The 26,144-nt window shown below is 47.2% G+C and overlaps 1 protein-coding gene across 8 annotated transcripts in view; it reads right to left on the minus strand.

Annotated features, from left to right (window-relative positions):
* chrm4a (cholinergic receptor, muscarinic 4a) overlaps positions 1-24,060 on the minus strand; it is a 156,009-nt gene extending 131,949 nt beyond the window's left edge. For 5 of the 8 annotated variants that reach the window (XM_072518874.1, XM_072518871.1, XM_072518872.1 and 2 more), the window contains exons 1-2: positions 23,621-24,059; positions 23,063-23,473 (exon numbers count right to left, since the gene is read on the minus strand). The gene's annotated coding sequence lies outside the window, so the exon portion shown is untranslated. Of the gene's footprint in view, positions 1-23,062; positions 23,474-23,620 lie in introns of all 8 variants that reach the window. The other 3 variants (XM_072518873.1, XM_072518870.1, XM_072518875.1) reach the window with 2 other exon arrangements.
* Between the last annotated feature and the right edge of the window lie 2,084 nt (positions 24,061-26,144).

Consider the following 26,144-nt stretch of genomic DNA (forward strand, 5'->3'; position numbering starts at 1 on the left):
AAATATATGACAAAGCAAATATGGGAACAAAATAACATAATGCCAGGCACAAATCTCATTGAAATTGGTCAAAAATAGATTTTGGTTCAGAAGACAAGGAAAGACCATGGGCGAAATTCTCCCCCAACGGCGGGATGCACGCCGACTGGCGCCAAAGCCGGCGCCAATCAGACGGGCATCGCGCCGGCCCAAAGGTGCGGAAGTCTCCGCATCTTTGGCGGCCTAGCCCCAACATTGAGGGGCTAGGCCGACGCCGGAGGGATTTCCGCCCCGCCAGCTGGCGGAAATGGCGTTTGTTGCCCCGCCAGCTGGCGCGGAAATGCGGCGCATGCGCGGGAGCGTCAGCGGCCGCTGTCAGTTTCCCAGCGCATGCGCGGGAGCGTCAGCGGCCGCTGTCAGTTTCCCGCGCATGCGCAGTGGGGAGAGTCTCTTCCGCCTCCGCCATGGTGGAGGCCGTAGTGGAGGCGGAAGGGAAAGAGTGCCCCCACGGCACAGGCCCACCCGCGAATCGGTGGGCCCCGATCGTGGGCCAGGCCACCGTGGGGGCACCCCCCAGGGTCAGATCGCCCCGCGCCCCCCCCCCAGGACCCCGGAGCCCGCCCACGCCGCCTGGTCCCGCCGGTAAATACCAGGTTTGATTTACGTCGGCGGGACAGGCAATTCCTGGGCGGGACTTCGGCCCATCCGGGCCGGAGAATCCAGCGGGGGGTCCCGCCAACCGGCGCGGCCGGATTCCCGCCCCCGCCCAATCTCCGGGAGCGGAGACTTCGGCGGGGGCGGGGGCGGGATTCACGGCGGCCAACGGCCATTCTCCGACCCGGCGGGGGGTCGGAGAATGACACCCCTGAAACCAATAGCAATAGAGCAAGGTATTCCTTTCATAAGGAATGAGATTTAAGAGGAACTGAGTTACGAAAAGAAGTCCCTTTTGTTGGGAAGAATGAATAGAGCCGTGCTGTTCCATACAATGGGTTACAAACAATGATCTCTCTGAAACTAGCACATGTAGGTTACGATAATCGCTATTTTAAATTGCTGGGGTAATGCAATTTATGAAAATATAAAGATGCCAAAAGACCAGGACAGAGCATAACACATCAGATAAATTATGTTCATTGCACATATACTTCCCTGTGACTCATAATCTTCCGTGAGGAAGCATGCAGTTCAATTAAAAGAAAACCCATAAAGGCTAGAAATCAGAAATAAAAGCAGAACATGCTGGGAATATACAGCAGCTGAGTGCTTTCCTGTTACAGATGTTAACTTGCATTAATTTTCTGTTTTCTGCATTGAATTTTTAATGATGTTGTTATTAAAAGCAAATGTCCTCAGATAACCATACAGTCACATGTTCTCAATGCACCTTTAGGTTTACGCAGGCAGTTCATTCATTTGCAAAACCTAACTCGGAAGCAACAAGAGAAAGAAGGAAAAATGGGGTGGAATGCTATAACATGATGAAAGGCAACACACAAGACAAAATAAACCCTGTAGGACAGTAGGCTCCTTCAATGGGGGATTCCTAAACAAACAAAGAGACCATAATTAGTTTCATAAACAAGGGCTCATCATGACATGGGCGAAGTTCTGCCTTTCACCTGCACATAATGACAATGTAAGGGGACCAAATATGCTCTGAGGAACCGGAGCACCAATGATGCCTTTGATGATAATGTAACGGGCATTACATCTTCACAAGGTTGATTAGGCTGAATGTGTTAAGGAGAATAATTTTCTCGAAAAAACCCTAAAAGCATACATCCATCACTCACCATCTCCCATAGAGTCCGCAGATGTTGCTAGTCATCAGCCCAATGGCATTGTTCAGATGTACTCTAGTGTCACTGAACCTTTACAAACAGCCTGTTACAATTTAGGATTTTTAAGAGAATCATTTTCTCTCTCACAGTCTCAAAAGACGGCCTGGGGTCGATGAGGTGTCTTTATTCAATCCTTTAGCCTAACGACTAATGATTATGGGCGGCATGGTAGCACAGTGTTTAGCACTGTTGTTTCATCGCGCCAAGGATCCGGGTTCGATTCCAGGTTTGGGTCACTGTCTGTGCAGAGTCTGCACGTTCTCCTGTGTCTGCGTGGGTATACTCCGTGGTGCTCCAGTTTCCTCCCACAAATCCCAAAAGACATGCTGTTAGGTGATTTGGACATTCTGAATTCTCCCTCAGTGTACCCGAACAGGTGCCTTGGGGATTTTCACAATAATCTTATTGCAGTGTTAATGTCAGCCGACTTGTGACAATAATAAAGATTATTATTATTATTATTATTAACAAGACTGGTGCATTCAAAGGATGCCAAATTCGTCAGGGTTCACCATCGCCCTGTAACTCGTGTGGGAGATTGGTAGAACATCCTCCCCCACCCTCCCATCCCAGTGCACCAAGCAAAAATGGCTGACATCCAGTCAAACAGAGTCTCTAGAATTTCTGGGAGTTTTCTATTTGCCTTGTAAGAGTTAGAACCCTCATGCCCTCCCTATAAGACAAACAACAACAGAATAGAACCAGGGCTAGGGATATCTTCAACCGGAGATGCTCCCCTCACGTTGGACATGGGCCTGCGCCCTCAATTGATTTCTGAAAGAATTTGTGCAGTTCCCTTTTTTCAGGGAACTCTGGCTAAGATTGAGAGGAAGAACCTGAGAATCCCCATCCTCACTCCATGATGGGCAACAGGGTGCCAATTCTTCTGGCCAGCGCACGCAGACATCACAATATGTCAAAAGTCACCTTCATCACCTTGAGGGACAAGGTCAGCTATCCTGCACATCTTTGGGTTGTGGGGGTGAAACCCACTCAGACACGGGGAGAATGTGCAAACTCCACATGGACAGTGACCCGGGGCCAGGATCGAACCCGGGTCCTCAGCACTGTGATGCAGCAGTGCTAACCACTGCACCACCGTGCCGCCCCGACCTTTAAAGCTAAACTTGAGAAAGAAGTCTGGTGGGTGCTGTTTCAATGAGAAGTCACTATCCTGAAACACTATGGCTGGGATATTCTGCTCCCGCCCACTGTGGGACTGGAAATTCCCGCCAGAGCTCAATGGGCTTTTAGCCGGTCCGTCAAATCTTTCATTCTGCCCAGGAACGCTTCCCATCGCTGGCGGGACTGGAAAATCCTAGCCATTAACCTTGTTTCTCGCTGGCTAGATGCTGCCAGACCTCCTGAGGATTGCCAGGATTTTCAGTTTTTATTTCCGATTCCCAGCATCTGAAATATTTTATTTTGTTCAAAAGTAATGCATTAGTTGCGATACACTTTGGGACACCCTGAGGACATGAGAATTGCAATACAAATGTACACTCATTTATTATTCCTTATAGCATGCAGCAGATAGAAATAAGGTCTCTTCCCTGAAGCATGTTAAAGCTATTTAGTGCAATGAGGCTAGGCAGTTTAATCTAGTTATTGGCGAACATAAATCCAGTTATGAAACTATGTTAACATTGGTCATCAATTTGGCAGTAATTCAGTAATCTCATTCTACTGCACCATAAGGAAGCTTTGTCTTACATCTGGTTTCTGCTGCACTGGGCTCTGAAGGGATTATTGTTATAGAATCACAAAATTAATGTATCAGACAACACGGACAGATGTAATTCTGCCCATCAGATGTCATTCTGCCCATCGCGCCTGTTCTGGCTCTTTGAGCTATCCAGTTGGTTCCATTTATTGGCTCTTACCTCATAGCCCTGCACATCTTTTGCTTTTTGAGATTACTTTCAAGTTGCTTTCAAGAGTTATGACTGAATATTTTCCCACCACCATTTCAGGTAATCCTAGAATCATAGAATTTACAGTGCAGAAGGAGGCCATTCGGCCCATCGAGTCTGCACCGGCTCTTGGAAAGAGCACCCTACCCAAGGTCAACACCTCCACCCTATCCCCATAACCCAGTAACCCCACCCAACACTAAGGGCAATTTTGGACACTTAGGGCAATTTATCATGGCCAATCCACCTAACCTGCACATCTTTGGACTGTGGGAGGAAACCGGAGCACCCGGAGGAAACCCATGCACACACGGGGAGGATGTGCAGACTCCGCACAGACAGTGACCCAAGCCGGAATCGAACCTGGGACCATGGAGCTGTGAAGCAATTGTGCTATCCACAATGCTACCGTGCTGCCCAATGCTCTCCAATTCACAACAACTCATTGCATTGAAACAAAATTCCCTTTGGTTATCAAACCCTTGCCAGTGAAAATTGTTTCTCATGATTTATTCTATCAAAATCCTTCAAAATTTGGAACACCTTCGCTCAATCTCCAATTAACCTTTTCTACTCACAGTTCCAGTTTGCATAACTGAAGTTCATTAACCCTGGGATCATTCTGTTAGATCTCGGCTGCACCTTCTTCAGCTTATCAATGTGAGCAAAGAATTTATTTTCCCTCCACTGCTGGACATTGTCTTAATGAATGCACTGGCACTGCACTCAGACAAACTTTTACAATGGCACAAGTTTGTTCTGCCTCATTCCTGCCACCTTTAGTCGTCTGGTCAGTTCCTTGTTTACTGGTATCCTTTTGAATGGTTAATCGGCGGTCACGACAAAGATTATTTGAGGCAAGTGTATTTCATGCATTTGTTCCCGGAGGTATCCAGAGATTACCTTATGTACTTTTGAAAATGAATTGTTTACTAGAATGTAATCTTCACTGACAACTCAGCATTAATCCTGAGAGCAAGAGCAAAAATGGCAATTATCTCTCCCCGGTTCACTCTTCCAGGAAGCTGTAGAGAAATGATAGTAATAATATAGCTATGGAACAACAATATTTAACATTCCCTGTCTTGGGAAGATTTGAAAGGTTAACTTTCATGGATGAGCAGGAGGTAATCTATCCGTAAGATGTTCCCCCCCCCCATTCAATAACACCATCGACAGTTCCATTTCGCAGCCTCTTTCACCAATTCCATTCCAATTCTCTTCCCTCACCGAATGGTGCACTTAAGCAGATTTCTGTCTGTTCCATGCTAGTTATTCCTGGAACATGTCACTAGTTTGCCGCCAGAGGCTTACAGCTTGATAGACGCCACTCCACATCACGGGTGGCTGACCAGGAGTCTCTCTCACTCTTACCACCAGCCATTGGCGGGTTGGAAGGATTTTGTAGGTTGATACTCAACCAGTTTGACTGTGTTATGAATGCACCTTCCTTGACCATCAAGTCCTGGGGTGGGACTTGAACCCAGAGCTTCTGGCTCAGAGGCAGGGGTGCTGCCCACTGCACCAGAAGATCTCCTCTCTTTCATCAATCCTTCCACCAGATTACCTGACAAGGGGATGTTCTACCCATTAATTCATCCACCAACTCCTTCAAGACAGGGTGTCTTAGGATGGTATGAAAGGGAGGCCATAATCCCTTCTTTCAGCATCCATCATGTGGGGAAACTGTTCCTTCTTTTCCCAAACAGTAAGTTGGTTATCGATTGGTTTCCTGGTGCAGCACCGGTGGGGCACTCTCCACATAGCGCTGGGGTAGAATCAGAGGCTGAGGGGGTCTTTTACACCCTTCCTAGCAACTGGCTGTGGAGTGACACTTGGCATTGTCCTTCTCCACTATAGAAGTCTAGTTTGACAGGATGAAAAGCAAAGGTTGCTTTTTCAAATGAACCTGGCCTTTCATTATGAGTGTGTATTGGATAGATTTTAGTCGGGGCCGAGTTTCAATTCGATATTTCTTGTTGCAGAGAACACCCAAATCGAGAGTTCTAAAAATCATGGAGGGTTTGATCCTATAACATTGTCTATATCCTTGGGCTGAACTGTGAAAATAGATAAGTCCCCTGGGCCGGATGGGATTTATCCCAGGATTCTCTGGGAGGCTAGAGAGGAAATTGCTGAGCCTTTGGCTTTGATCTTTAAGTCATCTTTGTCTACAGGAATAGTGCCAGAAGACTGAAGGATAGCAAATGTTGTCCCCTTGTTCAAGAAGGGGAGTAGAGACAACCCCGGTAACTATAGACCAGTGAGCCTTACTTCTGTTGTGGGCAAAGTCTTGGAAAGCTTATAAGAGATAGGATGTATAATCATCTGGAAAGGAATAATTTGATTAGAGACAGTCAACACGGTTTTGTGAAGGGTAGGGCGTGCCTCACAAACGTTATTGAGTTCTTTGAGAAGGTGACCAAACAGGTGGATGAGGGTAAAGCAGTTGATGGGGTGTATATGGATTTCAGTGAAGCATTTGATAATGTTCCCCACAGTAGGCTACTGCAGAAAATATAGAGGCATGGGATTCAGGGTGATTTAGCAGTTTGGATCAGAAATTGGATAGCTGGAAGAAGACAAAGGGTGGTGGTTGATTTGAAATGTTCAGACTGGAGTCCAGTTACTAGTGGTGTACCACAAGGATCTGTTTTGGGGCCACTGCTGTTTGTCATTTTTATAAATGACCTGGAGGAGGGCGTAGAAGGATGGCTGAGTAAATTTGCAAATGACACTAAAGTTGGTGGAGTTGTGGACAGTGCGGAAGGATGTTACAAGTTACAGAGGGACATAGATAAGCTGCAGCGCTGGGCTGAGAGGTGGCAAATGGAGTTTAATGCAGAAAAGTGTGAGGTGACTCATTTTGGAAGGAATAACAGGAAGACAGAGTACTGGGCTAATGGTAAGATTCTTGGCAATGTGGATGAGCAGAGAGATCTCGGTGTCCATGTACATAGATCCCTGAAAGTTGCCACCCAGGTTGAGAGGGTTGTTAAGAAGGCGCACGGTGTTGGTAGAGGGATTGAGTTTCGGAGCCATGAGGTCATGTTGCAGCTGAACAAAACTCTGGTGCGGCCGCATTTGGAGTATTGCGGCAATTCTGGTCACCGCATTATAGGAAGGATGTGGAAGCATTGGAAAGGGTGCAGAGGAGATTTACCAGAATGTTGCCTGGTATGGAGGGAAGATCTTATGAGGAAAGGCTGAGGGACTTGAGGCTGTTTTCGTTAGAGAGAAGAAGGTTAAGAGGTGACTTAATTGAGGCATACAAGATGATCAGAGGATTGGATAGGGTGGACAGTGAGAGCCTTTTTCCTTGGATGGTGATGTCTAGCACGAGGGGACATTCCTTTAAATTGAGGGGCGATAGATATAAGACAGATGTCAGAGGTAGGTTCTTTACTCAGAGAGTAGTAAGGGTGTGGAATGCCCTGCCTGCAACAGTAGTGGACTCACCAACACTAAGGGCATTCAAATGGTCATTGGATAGACAAATGGCCGATAAGGGAATAGTGTAGATGGGCTTTAGAGTGGTTTCACAGGTTGGCGCAACATCGAGGGCCAAAGGGCCTGTACTGCGCTGTAATGTTCTATGTTCTATGATAGTTCCCAGAAGCAGCAACTCCATGAAAAAAAAAATCTCAGCCATTAAAATTGTCCCCATAAATCCAGCAATGGGACCAACACCTGCACAGATGGGCTTCCCAATAAAAAAATGGGCTGATTTTAATTTCCAATTAAATCAATGCAAATGAAAAATAAAAATATTGCCAGGAATTGCAGCCTTTTCTGAGTCCAGTGTTCCTTCCTAATATTAAATGGAATTAATCAATTTGGTGAGACATTTAATGTTCATGATGGTGGGTGTCTTCAGAAAGAGACCAAGCAACTTGTTCACTTTACGGTCTTGGCTGAAGATGGCCATTGAGCATCTTGCCGGAAAGATTTATTTCCGCATGTTTTTGGGTGCAGAGCCATCATCTTCCCACACAAATGAGACAGACAGCAGATAAACATCTTACTGATTTCCATAATTTCAGTGTGCAGCTCAGCTTGACCAGTATTATTGGCTTGCGGAATGCCCAGCAGAGGGCCGAATGGTGTGCAAGAAAAGCACGTATTCTAGTTAGCATTTTGTGCTTAAAGGCAGTCTGTCCTTTTTAAAGGCAAGTTTACACAGGAGACTGCTCTTGAATGCCATTGATGTAATTGTAACCAAGTGAGATGTAACAGTTGGGCAGAGAGAGGGCGTTCTACAGCACAGGAAAGTCGCGGCAAAAGCCCTCGTCATCAAAATGGATGAGAGGAGGAAGGTCATATTTTCAAGGGAGCCCAAACAAACTCAACATGGATGCTACTGGCTCTGTCATAGCCGACGGCATAAGACAGAGATCCACCATCACCCTGAGGAGGAGGATACACCTGGCCCTGTTGCTTCTTTTCTGTTCTCTTCAATCGCATGACAGCCTCATGGGAGCATTAAACCACTGCTGCTGGGTTCTCAGGCCAGACTCCACATATTGACCTCCTTACCCTTCTGCTCTCAATCCCTTGGGAGGGTTTAAAAAAAAAAAGTGGCCAAGGGGTCTTTGTGATGGAATGCCTCAGATGGAGGTAAATGTGGGGAATGATTGTCCTGGGGAATAGTTTCATTGAAAATGAAACTTTGGACAGTTCGCTCAAAGCCAAGGTATTCAGAATGCATCCTGCCTGCCTCCTCCTTATCCTCCGCAGTATTATCCTTCCCCTCACCCTGCAGCTGTGGCGTTGGGATTCCTGGAGGTAATCATGTGTCCACCTCCATGTTGGAAATATTGGGGAGGATGCAGGAAACCACCGCAAACTGAAGAATCCCCTGTCAGTAGCTCGTTCTGTGGTGAGTGCCCCTCCTCCTCCCTTTTCATGGGGCATTCGCTCACTGCAACTTCATTTCATGGTTATGATACAGAACAAGAGGCACAGCAACCCACTCCTGGTAACTTGTCCTCTACCCTCCATAATTTTAAGCTTTCCAAAATACCTTAAAAAATAAAGCATTATAAGGGCATAAAAGACTTCCGGTTGCGGCTATGCCTAGGTAGGTCGCACGTTCTGCAGCTCCTGCCGGGAACGGACTTTTGGGCTCTCTAGAGGGGCCCCAACAGCAATTGTTCGACGGCTTCCAGTGTGGGAAGGTGACAGCAAGGTCCCCCCGACATTATATGTATTGGACCAGGAGTGGAGCGGTGAACAAAGTGATCTTGGAGCAGCGAAAAGTGAGAGGGAGAAAAAACAAGATGGCGGTGGGTGGAGACCAAGCAGCATGGCGCAGTGGTCGCAGGAGCAGCAGGGGTTTCTGAGACGCTGCTTTGAGGAGCTGAAAACCGAAATGCTGGCGCTAATGAAGGCGGCGATTGAGAAGCTAGTGGAGACCCAGAAGGCCCAAGGGGCGGTGATCCGGGAGGTACGGCAAAAAGCCTCGGAGAACGAGGACGAGATCTTGGGCCTGGTGGTGAAGGTGAAGGTGCACGAGGCGCTGCATAAGAGGTGGGCGGAAAGATTTGAAGACCTGGAGAATAGGTCGAGGAGGAAGAATCTTCAGATTCTGGGTCTCCCCGAAGGAGTGGAGGGGCCCGATGCTGGGGCATATGTGAGCACGATGCTCAATTCGCTGATGGGCGCGGGAGCCTTCCCGAGGCCTCTGGAGCTAGATGGGGTTCACCGGGTCCTAGCAAGGAGACCCAAGGCCAACGAGCCGCCAAGGGCTGTGGTGATGAGGTTTCACTGCTTTATGGACAGAGAGTGTGTCCTGAGATGGGCCAAGAAAGAGTGGAGCAGCAGGTGGGAGAACACGGAGATCCAAATCTACCAGGACTGGAGTGCAGAGTTGGTTAAGAAGAGAGCTGGTTTCAATCGGGCTAAGGCGGTTCTCCATCGAAAGGGGCTGAAGTTCGGTATGCTGCAGCCAGCGCGATTGTGGGTCACGTTCCAGGATCGGCACCACTATTTCGAAACGCCTGATGAGGCTTGGAGCTTTATACAGACTGAAAAGTTGGATTCAAACTGAGGGTCTGTTGTGGGGGGATGTTTATTGTGTATTATTACATTTAGGGAATGTTCCTCTGGTTTGGGTGCTGGATGGGGATGGGTGAAGGGATTTGATGGGGAGACTGTGGGAGAGTGTGGGCGTCGGTGTTGGAGGGGCAGACCCCCACGAAGAAAGAGGAGGAGTGGAGGCCCGGGGATGGGGAATTGGGGTAAGGCCACAAAAGGAGCTGCGCCAGAGGGGGCGGGGCCGGCTCAGGAAAGCGCGGGCTTTTTCCCGCGCTGGGGAAGGACGGGGGTGGGGGCCGGGGGGGGATGGGCGGTGCTGGAGAGGAGCGCACACTGACTGCCAGGGAGGGGGAGGGGGGATTCTCACACTGGAGGGGGTCGATGGAATGGCGGGAGAGGCCGGGGTCAGCAGGAGTCAGCTGACATACGGGAGTGTTATGGCGGGAGCAAAAGGGCTAGATGTGGAACTAGCGTGGGGAGGGGGGGGGGGAGATGGGGGGTATAGGGTTGCTGCTGCATTGGTCATAGGGGAGCTGGAAGTAGGAGAGGTGGTTGGGGCGGGGGTCCGCCGTCTGGGGGACTGGAGGGTGCGGGAGGCGCGGGCATGTGGCTGGCCTAGAAAAGGAGATGGCTAGTCGGCGGGGGAGGGGGGGCGCGGGGCGGGGGTGGGGGGGGGGGGTGGGGGGGCGAGTAGCCCCCCAATCCGGCTGCTAACTTGGAATGTGAGGGGCCTGAACGGGCCGGTCAAGAGGGCCCGGGTGTTCGCGCACTTCAAGGGACTGAAGGCGGATGTGGTTATGCTCCAGGAGACACATTTGAAGGTGGCAGATCAGGTTAGGCTGAGAAAGGGATGGGTAGGACAGGTATTCCATTCAGAGCTGGATGCAAAGAACAGAGGGGTTGCAATACTGGTGGGGAAGCGGGTGTCGTTTGAAGCAATGAATATTGTAGTGGATAATGGGGGTCGGTATGTGATGGTGAGCGGTAGGTTGCAGGGGGTGCGGGTGGTACTGGTAAACATATATGCCCCGAACTGGGATGATGCCGGATTTATGAAACGCATGCTGGGTCGGATTCCGGACCTGGAGGTAGGAAGCTTGGTAATGGGGGGGGAATTCAACACGGTGCTGGATCGCTCTAGGTCCAAGACGGGTAAGAGGCCGGCTGCGGCCAAGGTGCTTAGGGGGTTTATGGACAAGATGGGGGGAGTGGATCCATGGAGGTTTGTCAGGCCCCAGACCAGGGAATTTTCATTCTTTTCCCACGTCCATAGAGCCGACTCCCGGATAGATTTTTAAATTTTGAGTAGGGCGCTAATCCCGAAAGTGGAGGGAATGGAGTATTCGGCCATAGCCATCTCGGACCACGCCCCGCACTGGGTGGAGCTGGAGTTAGGAGAGGAGAGTGATCAGCGCCCGCTGTGGCATCTAGATGTGGGATTATTGGCAGATGAGGAGGTTTGCGGGCAGGTGCGGGGGTGCATTGAAAGATATTTGGAGTCCAACGACAATGGGGAGGTGCAGGTGGGGGTAGTCTGGGAGGCGTTGAAGGCGGTGGTCAGGGGAGAGTTAATCTCCATCAGGGCCCACAGGGAGAAGAGGGAGAGCAGGGAGAGGGAGAGGTTGGTGGGGGAGATCTTAAGGGTGGACAGGAGATATGTAGAGGCCCCCGAGGAGGGACTACTCAGGGAGCGGCGGAACCTCCAGACGGAGTTCGACCTGTTGACCACAGGGAAAGCAGAGGCACAGTGGAGGAAAGCGCAGGGGGCGACGTATGAGTATGGGGAGAAGGCGTGTCGGATGCTGGCACACCAGCTTCGTAAAAGGGAGGCTGCGAGGGAGATAGGTGGAGTTAAGGTTAGTGGGGGGAATACGGTGCGAAGTGCGATGAGAATAAACTAGGTATTTAGGGACTTCTATGGGGATCTGTACAGATCTGAGCCCCCAGCGGGGGAAGAGGGGATGCGACGATTTTTGGATCAGCTGAGGTTCCCGAGGGTGGAGGAGCAGGAGGTGGCTGGTTTAGGGGTGCCAATTGGGCTGGAGGAGCTGGTTAAAGGATTGGGGAGCATGCAAGCGGGGAAGGCCCCGGGGCCAGATGGGTTCCCGGTCGAGTTTTACAGGAAATACTTGGACCTGTTAGGCCCGTTGCTCGTGAGGACTTTCAATAAGGCAAGGGAGGGGGGGGACCTTGCCCCCGACAATGTCCAGGGCGCTGATCTCTCTGATCCTGAAGAGGAACAAGGACCCACTGCAGTGTGGGTCGTTTAGACCAATCTCGCTCCTCAATGTGGATGCAGGTTGCTGGCAAAAGTGCTGGCTACGAGAATTGAGGACTGTGTCCCGGGGGTGATTCATGAGGACCAGACGGGATTTGTAAAGGGCAGGCAGCTAAACACTAATGTGCGGAGGCTCCTCAATGTGATTATGATGCCCTCGGTGGAGGGGGAAGCGGAGGTAGTGGCAGCTATGGACGTGAAGAAGGCCTTCGACCGGGTGGCGTGGGTGTATCTTTGGGAAGTGCTGTGGAGGTTTGGGTTCGGAGAGGGGTTCATCAGCTGGGTCAGGCTGCTATATAGAGCCCCTGTGGCGAGTGTGGCTACGAATCGGTGGAGGTCAGAGTACTTCCGGCTGCACTGAGGGACGAGGCAGGGGTGTCCCTTATCCCCCTTGTTGTTTACACTGGCAATTGAGCCGCTGGCCATGGCACTAAGGGAGTCCAGGAAATGGAAGGGACTGGTCCGAGGGGGAGAGGAATATTGGGTGTCGCTGTATGCGGACGACCTGTTGCTGTATGTGGCAGATCCAGTGGAGGGGATGGGGGAGGTCATGCAGATCCTAAGGGAGTTTGGGGACTTCTCGGGGTATAAACTCAATGTAGGGAAAAGTGAGCTCTTTGTGGTGCATCCAGGGGACCAGGGAAAGGGGATAGACAACCTGCCGTTGAAGAAGGCGGAAAGGGGCTTTCGGTACTTAGGGATCCAGGTGGCTGGGAGTTAGGCGGCCCTGCACAAGCTCAATTTGACTCGGTTGGTGGAGCAGATGGAGGAGGATTTCAAAAGATGGGATGTGCTGCTACTCTCGCGAGCAGGCAGGGTGCAGTCAGTTATAATGATGGTCCTCCCGAGGTTTCTCTTTGTGTTCCAGTGCCTTCCCATTATGATTCCCAAGGCCTTTTTCAAACGGGTAGGTAGGAGTATCATGGGTTTCGTGTGGGCAAAGAGGGTAGTAGGTCTGGAGCGTAGTAGGGACAGGGAGGGTTGGCTCTGCCGAATTTGTGCGACTATTATTGGGCTGCCAATGTGGCGATGATTCGTAAGTGGGTAATGGAGGGAGAGGGGGCGGCGTGGAAGAGGTTGGAGACGGCGTCCTGTGTGGGCACGAGCCTGAGGGCGCTGGCGACGGCACCGCTGCCGCTCTCGCTGACAAGGTACACCATGAGTCCGGTGGTGGCGGCGACGTTGAAGATATGGGGGCAGTGGAGATGACACAGGGGCGAGGTGGGAGCCTTGGTTTGGTCCCCGATTCAGGAGAACCATCGGTTCGCCCCGGGAAGGGTGGATGGGGGATTTTGGAGCTGGCATCGGCCAGGGATTAGAAGAATGGGGGACCTGTTTATAGATGGGACGTTTGCGAGCCTGGGGGCGCTGGAGGAGAGGTTTGGGTTACCCCCGGGAAATGCTTTCAGGTATATGCAAGTGAGGGCGTTTGTGAGGCGGCAGGTGAGGGAATTCCCGCTGCTCCCGGCACAGGGTCTCCAGACAGGGTGATTTCGGGTGTATGGATTGGAGAAGGCAAGGTTTCGGCGATCTATCAGGAGCTGAAAGAAGAGGAGGAGGCCTTGGTAGAGGAGTTAAAGGGCAAGTGGGAGGAGGAGCTTGGGGAGGAGATAGATGAGGGTCTGTGGGCTGATGCCCTGAGTAGGGTTAATTCTTCCTCCTCTTGCGCCAGGCTCAGCCTAATACAATTCAAGGTTATTCACAGAGCGCATATGACAGGGGTGAGGTTGAGTAGGTTCTTTGGGGTGGAGGATAGTTGTGGGAGGTGCTCGGGAAGCCCGGCGAATCACGTCCACATGTTTTGGTCGTGCCCGGCACTGGATGGGTTCTGGAGGGGTTTCGCGAGGACTATGTCCAAGGTGGTGAAAGTCCAGGTCAAGCCGAGTTGGGGGTTGGCACTATTTGGGGTAACGGACGAGCCGGGAGTGCAGGAGGCGAAAGAGGCCGGTATCCTGGCCTTTGCGTCCCTGGTAGCCCGGCGGAGGATCTTGCTATTATGCAAGGATGCGAAGCCCCCCAGTGTGGAAGCCTGGATAAATGACATGGCAAGGTTCATTAAGCTGGAGAGGATAAAGTTTGCCTTACGAGGGTCTGTGCAGGGGTTCTTCAGGCGGTGGCAACCGGTTCCTAGACTATCTCACAGAGCGTTAGGAGGAGGTCAGCAGCAGCAGCAACCCAAGGGTGGGGGGGGAGGGGGGGGTTTCTTTTGGGGGGGACTTCGGGTGGGTGGGGGGGGGCTTCTCTACGGGCACCTTTGAATGTCATATGGGGGGTTACTGTATATGGGGAAACACAGTGTAAAAGTTTTGTATAATTCTTGACTGTGTTTGTGTTTCTTTCTTTTTGTAATTGCGGGGGGGGGGGTTGTTAAAAATTTTGTTGGAAAGCTTGAATGAACATACTTTTTTAAAAAAGGGCATTAAAAACAATCTAATGCAGAAGTAAATCAAAAAATTCTCATCTGTACATTGGTGCCTAGTTCTTTAAATTTTGCTGTTGAATGGCCCTCATACTTCAGAATGTCTCTTTAGCTGGGAAAGTAAATGAAATGAAAATTGCTTATTGTCACAAGTAGGCTTCAATGAAGTTACTGTGAAAAGCCCCTAGTCGCCACATTCCGGCACCTGTTCGGGGAGGCTGTTACGGGAATTGAACCGTGCTGCTGGCCTGCTTGGTCTGCTTTCAAAGCCAGCGATTTAGCCCTGTGCTAAACAGCCCCAGTGATCAACATCGGCATTCACGGCATTTGCGCAAATGAAAATAACATAACTCACCAGAAGGGCTGTTTGATGTTATGACAGCATCATTCCTGGCTCTTCCAATTTCTGAATACTGCCCTCCCCAACCTGGGACACCATGCACACTACATTGGGAGTGGCTGGAAGCACGGCTTTTCCTGATATGGGGATGCACAAGAGGTACGACAGAGCCCCATTGCCCACCCCTCATCTTTTGCTCCCTTGTGTTGGGTCCTGATATGGTTCAGGATTGAGATACCAGTCCGTCTGTTGTTTCTCTTAATATTATATTCTGTAACTGAATGACTTGCTGGGCCATTTCAGAGGACAGACAGTGGCAAGTGTCAAGTAGGACTGGAATCACATGCTTAAAAAGTTGACAGATTCACTCACCTGAAGGGTATTAGTGAATCAGTTTAGTTTTCATGGCAATCGAGCAGTCTTAAAAATAATTTCTCATCCGTATTAACCCACAAGTGGCCAAAACTATCATCTTCGATTATACGATTTGTCATGACCTGAATTGAGCTGCTGAGCTCGAGATGTAACAACCACTCCATTACCATGTCGACAGGCTATGTTTCCTGCCCAACAGACATGCATCCACCACTGCTACTGCCATTATCAGAATTGAATTTCTGCTGCCCTTGTTACTCCCTGCAGTATCTCTACCAGCTCAGGTCATGCTGCTGTACCCAGGCATGGAGTTCTCAGCACTTAACATTGCAAAACATTACTTCCCACACCTCCCACTTAGAAAAATATATCTAACCTCCCCTGCCCACCCCCAGTAAATTCATTCTCATTGATAATCTTGCCCAAAACAAGCTCTCCCCCCTTCAAGGAAATTAAATCTCATCCAAGAGCATGTCAAGCTAAATTTAACAATAATGTAACTTGAAGTTGGGGTGGGCTGGTGGGTTAATTCTGAAATAAAGTCAGCAGGAAATGGGAGAGTGGTGATCAGAGGAGTCTGAGCCCCTCCTTAACAGTAATAAAATAAAGTGACAAAGGAATTTTAAAAATTGCACATGGGTACATGTCAATGAGAGGGATTTTAAATCTGGACAAATGTTTTTGAAAAGCTTGAAATGTAAATTATACCCACATTATATTTTCCTGAATAGCAATATCCATTTTATTTTGACCTTGTGGCTGATTACAAAACCCCCAAATTTGTACGGATGGAATCAAGAGCCCAATAATCCTGGATGGAAGGGATTGGATGAGGAATTGGCTTCAAAAAAAATAGATCCATTTTAGTCGCTAAGCTAACATCCACACTAAGCACCTTGATGAGCAAAACTTGTGGCCTTGAATAAAATAGCATATTTTCAAAAGTACTTTTAAATATATAGAACTGAAGCTTTAGTCGCGTAATGGAACTATGTTATGGCATTCTTACGCTGAAGGTCGGGCGGCATGGTGGCATTGCTGCCTCACAGTGCCAGGGACCCGGGTTCAATTCCGACCTTGGGTGACTGCCTGTGTGGAGTTTGCAATTTCTCCCCGTGTCTGCGTGGGTTTCCTCCGGGTGCTCCGGTTTCCTCCCACAGTCCAAAGATGTGCAGGTTAGATGGATTGGCTAAGCCAAATTGGCCATAGGTGGGGTTATAGGGATAGAGCGGGGTTTGGCTAGTGCGGGGTGCTTTTTCAGAGGGTTGGTGCAGACTCGATGGGCTGAATGACCTCCTTTTGCACTGTAGGGATTCTATGATTGTAAGGAGACGATTTATTAGATGGATAACTTTGTTTTGACAGATGTGTTTTGATGGTATCTCAATAACTGCTGACATTGTTTCAACATTGCATGCCGATGGTACACAGGATGAAGAAATGTCTTCTTGTGACTGGTCAAATGAGTCTCCAGTGGTTAGTTAAGAACATCAATCTAAGAGATAACTGTTACTGATCCCTTTTTTCCAGTATAGAGTTCTGCCTCAGTGAAAGGCATATCACAAAGCATCTACTGGAAAAAAATCAATGTTTAGCTAAATCCAATGAAAACCAATTATATGTTCTTTCTTCCTTTCCTATTCTAATACATTAATCATTTCCTTTGTTGATCCAAAAAGAAATGCTTCAAGATTAGATTGGAACCAAAAATTACCACTATTTTTCTTATATATTATAGGAATTATGCTGATTGCATATTGCCAATGGTGGGTTCTCTGTGTTATCAACACAAGACTACTTTTAGATAGGAGAAAATGAGCTCCTTGAAGGGTTGGGCTTAGCCGATAGACTCGTGTAGCCCATTTTGACCCAGCCTAGTTTGGAGTTGTACCCAGATCTCTTTCCAGTGCGACAGACTCCAAACCTTTTACAACAGGTCTCAAAAGAAAATATCAATGCAATGATTTAACAACGATAGTACATTTATATAGCACTATTAGCATAAGGAAACATCCAAAGTTCCTCACAGGAGCACAATCAGACAAAACTTGGCACAGATAAATCAAGAATTTTAGGATGAGGTAACCAAAGACTTGATCAAACACAGATATTCCAAAGAGTGACTTAGAGAAGGGGAGAATGTTAGGGACAGAGAGGTTTCAGGAGGGGAGTGCAGCTGCCAATGCTGGAACAGTGGAAATCAGGGATGCACATGAGGTCAAAATTAGAAGAGGGCAGAGACCTTGGAAGGGCTAGCAGACTTTCGATGAGGTAACTAGCATGGATCAGTACTTAATCGCAACTGTTGGATAATAAGCACTTAGGCATTTTTAGGTGTCATTCCAAGTTATTGTTTCTACTATGAGTATTAGTTGGAAAACAATGAGAATGGGCTAAGTTTTTACAAGGTTTGAAGATGGAGTATGCAGACAAATTTACTGCACTTACACAAAAATGACATGATATGTTATGTGGATTAATGAAAAGCCACATACATAATATTTCCAACCCATAATAATAATGGTACCCATCAGTCAATTATGTTTTGTTTATTTGTTTCTATTATGACAATAACCCATCCACTAATACTGTAACCATTGGCTTTCACCTCCACTATTCATTGTGCAGCCATATTCTTCCAATACTTCTAAAAAGTTCGAATGAAATACCAACACCATTTATAATGCATTAAAAAAGAGGAATTATTTCTTGCTCTATCAATGTGTCTAGGTTTGTGCGGTAGTTATAAATCATTCAGATTCTCTACAACAGGTTGCAAGGTCACCTGAATCTCAGTGTGCTTTTGCCCCAAAGCATTCTCCCAGGTATTTGTTAACCCATTTAAAAAGAAAACAGAGAGTAAGGTGATGCCTATCCAACCTATCTGTCTCTAATCCAGGTTATTGTATAAATCAGGATGACTTAAAATGCTGTGCATTAACTCCAACTATGCTATTCCAATTAAAATCTATTTCAAGCAGCAATGCATAAATTACTTTAATCAAATCATCAAGCATATTTACAATTTTTCTTTACTTATCTGAAAGAAAGACTTATCTAAGGACTTTTAGAAAATAGTTGTATCATGAGCTTTTTCATTAACTGTATTCATTAGTAGTTTACAACATAAGCATTTCCTTTGTTTGTTTGGGAATGGTGTACAATGGAAATAATTCTATCAGTGTCACCATTTGAAATTTATACAAGGGAATGATTGGGAAGTGAGTTGTGTACTGGATCATGATTGTACATGGATCCAGGCATGTGTTTACCTGTGGTTAGTTATTGCCATTTGTGCCTATTGCAAATGCTGCACCTGGCTACCTGGTAATAAGAAATGGCAATTCTGATAATTGCGCCCGGCTATTCCATTTATTATGTTAATTATTGTCCTAAATCCAATGGTGGCATTGCATTATTTTACTTTTAATGTCATTGAATAAAACGTATGAAGAAATAATTATTGCCTGGGGTACAGTTTTAATCAGGGCCAAAGACTATTATAAACACAATGCAGCTGGGAGACATGAGCTCTCCACTATGATTTCCTGATACCATTAGCTGCTAATGATGAACATAATTAAAACATCTTTCTTGCTATTGTGCTGTAAACGCACATGACAAAGCAAAGGATTTAAAAGGGTATCCCACATTCCATATTTAAAATCTGCAGGATCCCATTTTGTCAATGAGAAAATGACTGAAATATCCATTTGAAGTGGGGAGAATTTATACATAGCTGTTCTGGAGAGCTTGGTGCTTTTCGTGAGACACAAATTGTAGCTCTTAGTGTGCTTGCTTCCAGAAGGGTACTGACCTTAACATTTAAGCAGAGGAGAGAATTATTTGTTGTCAGGACAAACCTTGTTTTGTGGGAGATTGCTTTTAAAGTTGGGCAGAATTGTTGCTTTTGGGAAATAATTTTTTGTTAGAAGCTGAAGTACAGGAGACTGCTAAATAGGATATGAGCCCATGGTATTAGGGGCAAGGTACTGGCATGGATAGAGGATTGGCTGACTGACAGAAGGCTGAGAGTGGGGATAAAGGGGCCTTTTTGAAGATGGCAGCTGGTGACTGATGGTGTTCCACAGGGGTCAGTGTTGGGACCACAACTATTCACAATATACATTAATGATCTGGAAGAAGGAACTGAGGGCATTGTTGCTAAGTTTGCAGGTGATACAAAGATATATAGAGGGACAGATATTATTGAAGAAGCAGGGAGGCTGCAGGAGGACTTAGACAGGCTATGAGAGTGGATAATGAAGTGGAATACTATGTGGAAAAGTGTGAGGTTATACACTTTGGTAGGAAGAATAGAGACAGTATTTTCTAAATGGGAAAAGGCTTTGGAAATCTGAAACACAAAGGGATTTAGGAGTCCTAGTTCCAGATTCTCTTAAGGTTATCATGCATGTTCAGTCGGCAGCTAGGAAGGCAACTGCAATCTTAGCATTCATGTCGAGAGAGTCAGAATACAAGACCAGGGATGTACTTCTAAGGCTGTATAAGGCTCTGGTCAGACCCTATTTGGAATATTGTGAGCAGTTTTGGTCCCCGCATCTAAGGAAGGATGTGCTGGCCTTGGAAAGGGTCCAGAGGAGGCCCACAAGAATGATCCTGGGAATGAAAAGCTTAGTCATATGAGGAACGGTTGAGAACTCTGAGTCTGTACTCATTGGAGTTTAGAAGAATGAGGGGGAGCTTATTGAAACTTACAGAATACTGAGAAGCCTAGATAGATTGGACGAGGAGAAGATGTTTCCACTCATAGGAGAAACTAGAACCCAAGGGCATAGCCTCAGATTGAAGGGCCTTTCCTCTAAAACAGAGATGAGGAGCAATTTCTTCAGCCATAGGGTGGTGAATCTTTAAAAAAATTAATTTAGAGTCCTCAATTCATTTTTTCCAATTAAGGGACAATTTTAGCGTGGCCAATCCACCCACCCTGCACATCTTTGAGTTGTGGGGGCAAAACCCACGCAAACACAGGGAGAATGTGCAAACTCCACATGGACAGCGACCCAGAGCCAGGATCGAACCTGGGACCTCGGTGCTGTGAGGCAGCAGTGCTAGCCACTGCGCCACCGTGCTGCCCCAGAGGGTGGTGAATCTGTGGAACTCACTGCCGCAGAAGATTGTGGAGGCCAAATCACTGAGTGGCTTTAAGACAGAAATGTATATAGGTTGTTGTTTGATGAGTGGACCAGAGGTAATGGGGAGAAGGCAGGAGAAGGGGGATGAGAATCATATCAGCCATGATTGAATGACGGAGCAGACTCGATGGTCTAATTCTGCTCCTATATTTTATGGCCTCATATGAATAACTTCATCCTTTGGGTAGGGGAGCAGCTTCCCACGAGGATCTGAATTTGTTCATAGGTTAAGGAGGATCATCCTTGATGAGCGCTGAGGGCTCAGTGTGGCATGGGGTTTGCTTCTAAATAGAAGCTGTCATCTTTAGTCTGGTTCATGGGTAATTTGAGATTAGGACCAACCATGTCAATCTGAGAATGGAGCTGAACCTTCCTAATTGTTGGGGCAGGTTAACCCTTGATTGGTATTGCTGCCCCTAACCTTCCTTAGGCAGGTGTTCATTGGATTCCTCATCGAGGATAGCAGACTGGATTTTGATGTAGAAATGTCGGTCAGGTTAACAGTATTGATGGCTATATATTGAAAAAAAAGCCACTTCCCATAACTGGAAAATGCAGTTAATTGCTGAAATATGGAAGTTACTGTCAGTGATGTTCTGCTTCTCCACAAGATGTATCTCACCATCTGACTCACCATTTAAACACATTATGGGGCGCGACACGCCTCCACCTACCTTATGGATGACACTTGACAAACTGTTCGGGCTTGTTCATTAGTGAATCAAGCTGATACATTTTAATCGCGGCCAATTCTTGGCCAATTATTGAGGGCTCTAAAAATGAAATAATTTATTTTCATAGAATCATGGAATGATACAGAGAGAGACCATTGGTGTCGTGGAACCTGTGCGGACCCTTTGGTCAAGCTATCCCGTTAACCTTGCTCTTTCCCATACCCCTTAATGTTTTCCCTTCAAGAATTTGTTTAGTTCTCTTTTGAGTGGTGCCACTGAGTCGATTCAATGGTCCTTTTCTGGCAGAGCATTCCGGATCACAACTTGATGTGTAAATGACGTTTCTTCATGTTATCGCAAGTCATTTGTAATAAGATGCATGTGTCGTGTCCTTCGCTATGGCAAAAGGGTGCGAACATGGCAAGTCGAAGAATTGATTCTAAATGCGCGTTTAATTATTCATCATCTCGTCCTGTATCTGAGCGTAAAATCCAAGATGCAAAGGGACACATCTGCCCCTATCAATATGATGTAGCTATGTTGGTGTGAGCTGGGAGTGCTACTCCCCAGCTTGCTTGGACATGCTTTAAACGACTGGAAATGTCTTAATTATAGTCGGAACTGACAATTTGGAGGCATTTGTGGATTATCTTTATATTTTCAGGCTCCTTTCAGTTTGATTTTATTTCTGTCGGTTACCTACTTGAATACTTAAAATTGAGTTCTGTTCGGCTATATAGTATTTGCCCATCTTCTGTCTGGGGGGTGAGTGTTAGCGTTCGTTCCTCTGTGCATTGATGGATTGGGTTATTACGCGCGCGTTTAGCGGTTTAGTGAGAGAGTGGAATTGTCTATTGCTGGATTCGCGGGGTTTAGATTTTCTGAGGTGCTCTATTTATTGAATGGTTTCGACATGGACTGATTTGGTTCCTGGGGTTGGTTTAGTTTATTGAAATGAAGAGCTGTGTGTGTTTGCTTTATTGACTTGTTTTTTTGCTATCCATTTACCTCAGATTTGTTGGCATTACATGGTACACTGAGGGCAGTGTCCACCTCTGTGATCGGCAAGCAGAGATGCTCCTTCAGTTCCGCCGGTTTGGGTTTGCACATTGATCTCTGCTTGGGGGGGTAGAGTTTCGTTAGGAACATCCTGACAACCCGAGAATGTATCATTTGTTAAGTTGGCAAAGTGAATGGAAGTTTTGCTGGCGTTTTAGCTGGTGGACCTTTTGAAGAGAAGAAGTTGGGTGGAGACTGTTCCAATATTTCCCCACCCCACCCTGTGATTTGAGATCTTGTGAAAAGCGGTATAAAAGAACTCGATTTACATCATACCCAACAACGATTAGATACATTCATTTGAAGTGTTTATTTGAAGTGACAAATTGGTTCTTAATCAGTTCGCAAAGCATTGTGTCACCTCGTTATACTGTGTGTGACCTTCGAATCAGTGTCTTAGATTTCCAAACATGATTAAACACGGGTAAATTTCCACATTCTATTGCAAATTAAAAGGACTAATAAAAATACATTGACTTCATTTCCTATTGAGGTAAACGCCATGTGTCATTAAGATTACTCCACATCAGCTTCCCTGTTACTTATTACACACAAGGCTGAATCTGGCAGGAGAGAGAGAGAGCACCGTTTTATACGGTTAGCCGCTTTGCATTGACTTGTGAGATTGAGTCAATGTTGGACTGCCCCTGAACATGAGGATGAGGGATACACAAACACGCTCCCCAAGATTTTAGGAATACTTTTTTTTCTGTTTGGCAATGATTCGAAGTTGCAACAAACTTCGACCCTGCTCTCAATTCAATAACAGGCATTTCGTGGCATATCCGCCGACATTCAGTCCCAGGCGTCTTATTGTATGTAACACATGAAGAGCGCTTTAAGAGAGAGGCACCGTGGAAGTGGCAATGCCAACTGTTGTTGCACGGTGTGTCCCTTTCAGGTGCACACTGACCGAGCCAAGCGCCTGGAACTCTGAAGACAACTTGCCCAACATCACTTTAGAAGTCTGGAAAGCAAACAGCACTTACCTGAAACCTCCCAGAGCCATCATTTTGATTTCGGGAAATCTCCGAGAAGCAGTTGCAATCCTTGGGAGTATGTGAGCCGGGGTTTCCTGAGCTCAGATTGTCTGTGCGGAGACTCTACCTGCCCGTGTGTCTCTGCGAGCTGGGGATTATCGGCAAGTGCTTGCAGCGTCCGTCCAATCGGTTCTCCAGCATTTCTTTTTTGAGATGCTCTGATTTGTGTTTGAGGGAATTCCCTCCCCTCTCGCCCTACTGGGCGGTTAAGTGTCCCGTCCCCCTTCTTAGTGAGGAAAGGGGAGTGGAGTTGCCGGCTCCCATGTACTGGTGTTCACAGAAGCTGGTGGAGGCTGAGCAAGATGTGCTGTTACTCCGCCAAGCATTGACTTTTTCCACTCCATGGAAATAGCGGCAAGCCTATAGAGGTGATGTAATGCAAATACAACCAATCAACATGGAGTGTCCCGACCCCCTAGTTATAACACCCCCCCCCCCCCCAAGCTATTTAACATTGAACATTAAACATCAAGTTAGAGTACACAAAGCTGCTTGAATCAAACTCACCATCTCATGGATTTATGCTGCTCTGTGAGCAGTAATCAGCCATTAAGTCGCTTTGAAGGTTCTGCGAGTATTCTAGCGATGGGATTGGGAGCTGCTGATTGATACCACGGAAAGCAGGGAGGTGGAGACATCGAGGAGCATTGAAACACGTGCCACCCCACTGGCTCACCAAAGTGCAAAGCTCCCGAAACCGGAGCTCGGTTTATGCAAAGCGCTTCACGCTCGACGGAGAATATTTGGATTGAGAAAGGAGACCATCTATCATTCTGGAGCTCTTTCTTGCCAACAGCCTCGGTAGCTTTAGTGAAGTGTGATGAATTTCACCGGCTAGCTGTTGGCTCCCAGGTCGCCCCGCCCCGTGTAGGGGGGGAAGCTATTGAACTGACCCCATTGTGGCACATAGATTAGCCAAGAATTGTAGCATTGGTCAGTCGCTTTCCGTTGCTGTCACTGCAGCTTCCCCGCTCCCTTTGCTTACAGTTCCCCGCTGGTACTGTATTGGTGACAGTGTAATAGCCATAGGGTATTGGGTAAATGGCCATTTCTCACGGGGGGGACCATGATATGTAGATTGAGAGAACATGTATTATATCGGAGGAATCACGTGTAGTTGACACACTAGAGGGTCAACAGCGAGCTACTCCAAACTAACCGGGTAATTAATTTGAGCAGGAGGCTAATGAAACACTTGGGACTGTTGAAATCTTCAATATCTTCATCATTCCGGGGCAAACACATATCCCAATCAGTTATACTGCTAGATCAGGTAGCCTCCAATCGTGAATGCCCCGGAGAAACTCAACTTCATTCATGTAACACTGCCTTCAAAGAGCAAACCGCGAGGTTATTTAATGATATGTAAAGTTGCTTGTTTTTAATGAGAATTCTGTAAATTCTGTTCATCTCAATCTTAATCCTAACCGCAACCATAACTGCAAAATGCCGAGTGCTAATGCTGCTCTTAACTTTAACCCTAACTGGAGACAGATGACCTCTCGCCAGCACTGCTGTAAATCCGGAGTCCAGCTCAAACTCCGGTCGAATGGACTGAGTGCAGCCAGTTTCATGCAATTCTGAAGCAACAATCACCTATCAAATTCATCTCTCCAGGCTGGTGTTAATAGGAAGTGAATGAACGCCACCAATCTCCAACAGCCAGGGGTCGGAAAGGAGCACAGCAAATATTTAGATTTCTGAGCGAGGGAGAAATATGTATCCCAATAAAATAGACCGACTGCTTCAGCTTGTACGGAGTGCAAAGTATTCCTCTGAAGAGTGGACATACCTGTTTTCTCATTCAATTTATATCACAGAGCCAAACTATTCGACCCAACCCCTCAGTGCTTTGTGCTGTACAGGAGTTGTTTTCTCTCTCTCACACACAATACTTAATCGAATTCTATCCGCATATCTTTCGACTCTTTTCTCACACATGTACACACCTTGCTGCCACCTACACATCAATCATCTCTGCCTCAATGTCCAATACGGTAGCAAGTTCCACTTTCTGAGTAGATTTATCTTTATAATCGATCTGCGCGTGCCATCTCGGTCCTTTGACAGGTAGCATTGCAAAGATCGAAGCATTTTTGAATTGACATCTTCAGACCAGGTTACGAAACAACAGATTACAAAAGTAATTGCGTCTCTTGTAGATCCACTCACTCCCAGTGAAGGGAAATTGTTATGTTAATGTCCTTTGTCACTTCTGATTAACCCCCATATATTTCAAGCATTAGCATCCTTCCATGAAAAGTCTGGCGCAGCCCTGTGCGATTCCAGAGAGGAATCATTGCTTTCATGCATCGCCACAAACATTTATCCTTCTGCATCAAGTCAGGGAACCCTGGATTGTTTAAGGGTCGGTAACCTATTTCCCTGCCTCGTCAGCTGGCTTTGTCTCGGACTTATTTTTAAGAACGTGTGAATTATTTGAGCTTCATATCCCTTCTATTACTCTGCTGGACAGCGGGGTTCTCGGCGCAGTCCCTGCATGTTGGGAAAGTCAATTGTTTTGCAAACAGCATTTCAGCACCGGGGACAGAGCCGCTGAGGTTCCCGTGCCGCTGTCCACCGTCCTGAAACGCCCCCGGGAACTCGGCAAAATCGAATTGTACCAGAGCTTTGCCTTACCCACTGAATCAGCACTGAGCTCTTGTAATAGGGTTGACTGACAGCCGGCAGTCATACCCACAACGCTTCAGGCAACATAATGCCGAAGTGATTAAGTGTCAGCCCTAGTCCAGTCAAAGCACTGTGGCCTCTATCTTAAGAGATTGTGGGCTCGAGACCCACTTCACGGATTTGAGAGCATCATTCATGCTGACACTTCAGCTCCGAGGGAATGCTGCAACTTCTGTGTTGAATTAAATATTACACTGAGGCCTTATCCCACCTCTCAGCCCTATCTATACAATGCTCTGGTGTAAACGGGAGAATAACAGGGGTTCCAGCCAATTGTTATCTAACAGCTAAAGCAAATGAGCAGGTTATTTCCTAGCGGGTTTGGCAGTCTTTGTTGAGC

Source organism: Scyliorhinus torazame, chromosome 10 (genome assembly GCF_047496885.1).
Source record: "Scyliorhinus torazame isolate Kashiwa2021f chromosome 10, sScyTor2.1, whole genome shotgun sequence".
In the NCBI taxonomy this organism is placed as follows: domain Eukaryota; kingdom Metazoa; phylum Chordata; class Chondrichthyes; order Carcharhiniformes; family Scyliorhinidae; genus Scyliorhinus; species Scyliorhinus torazame.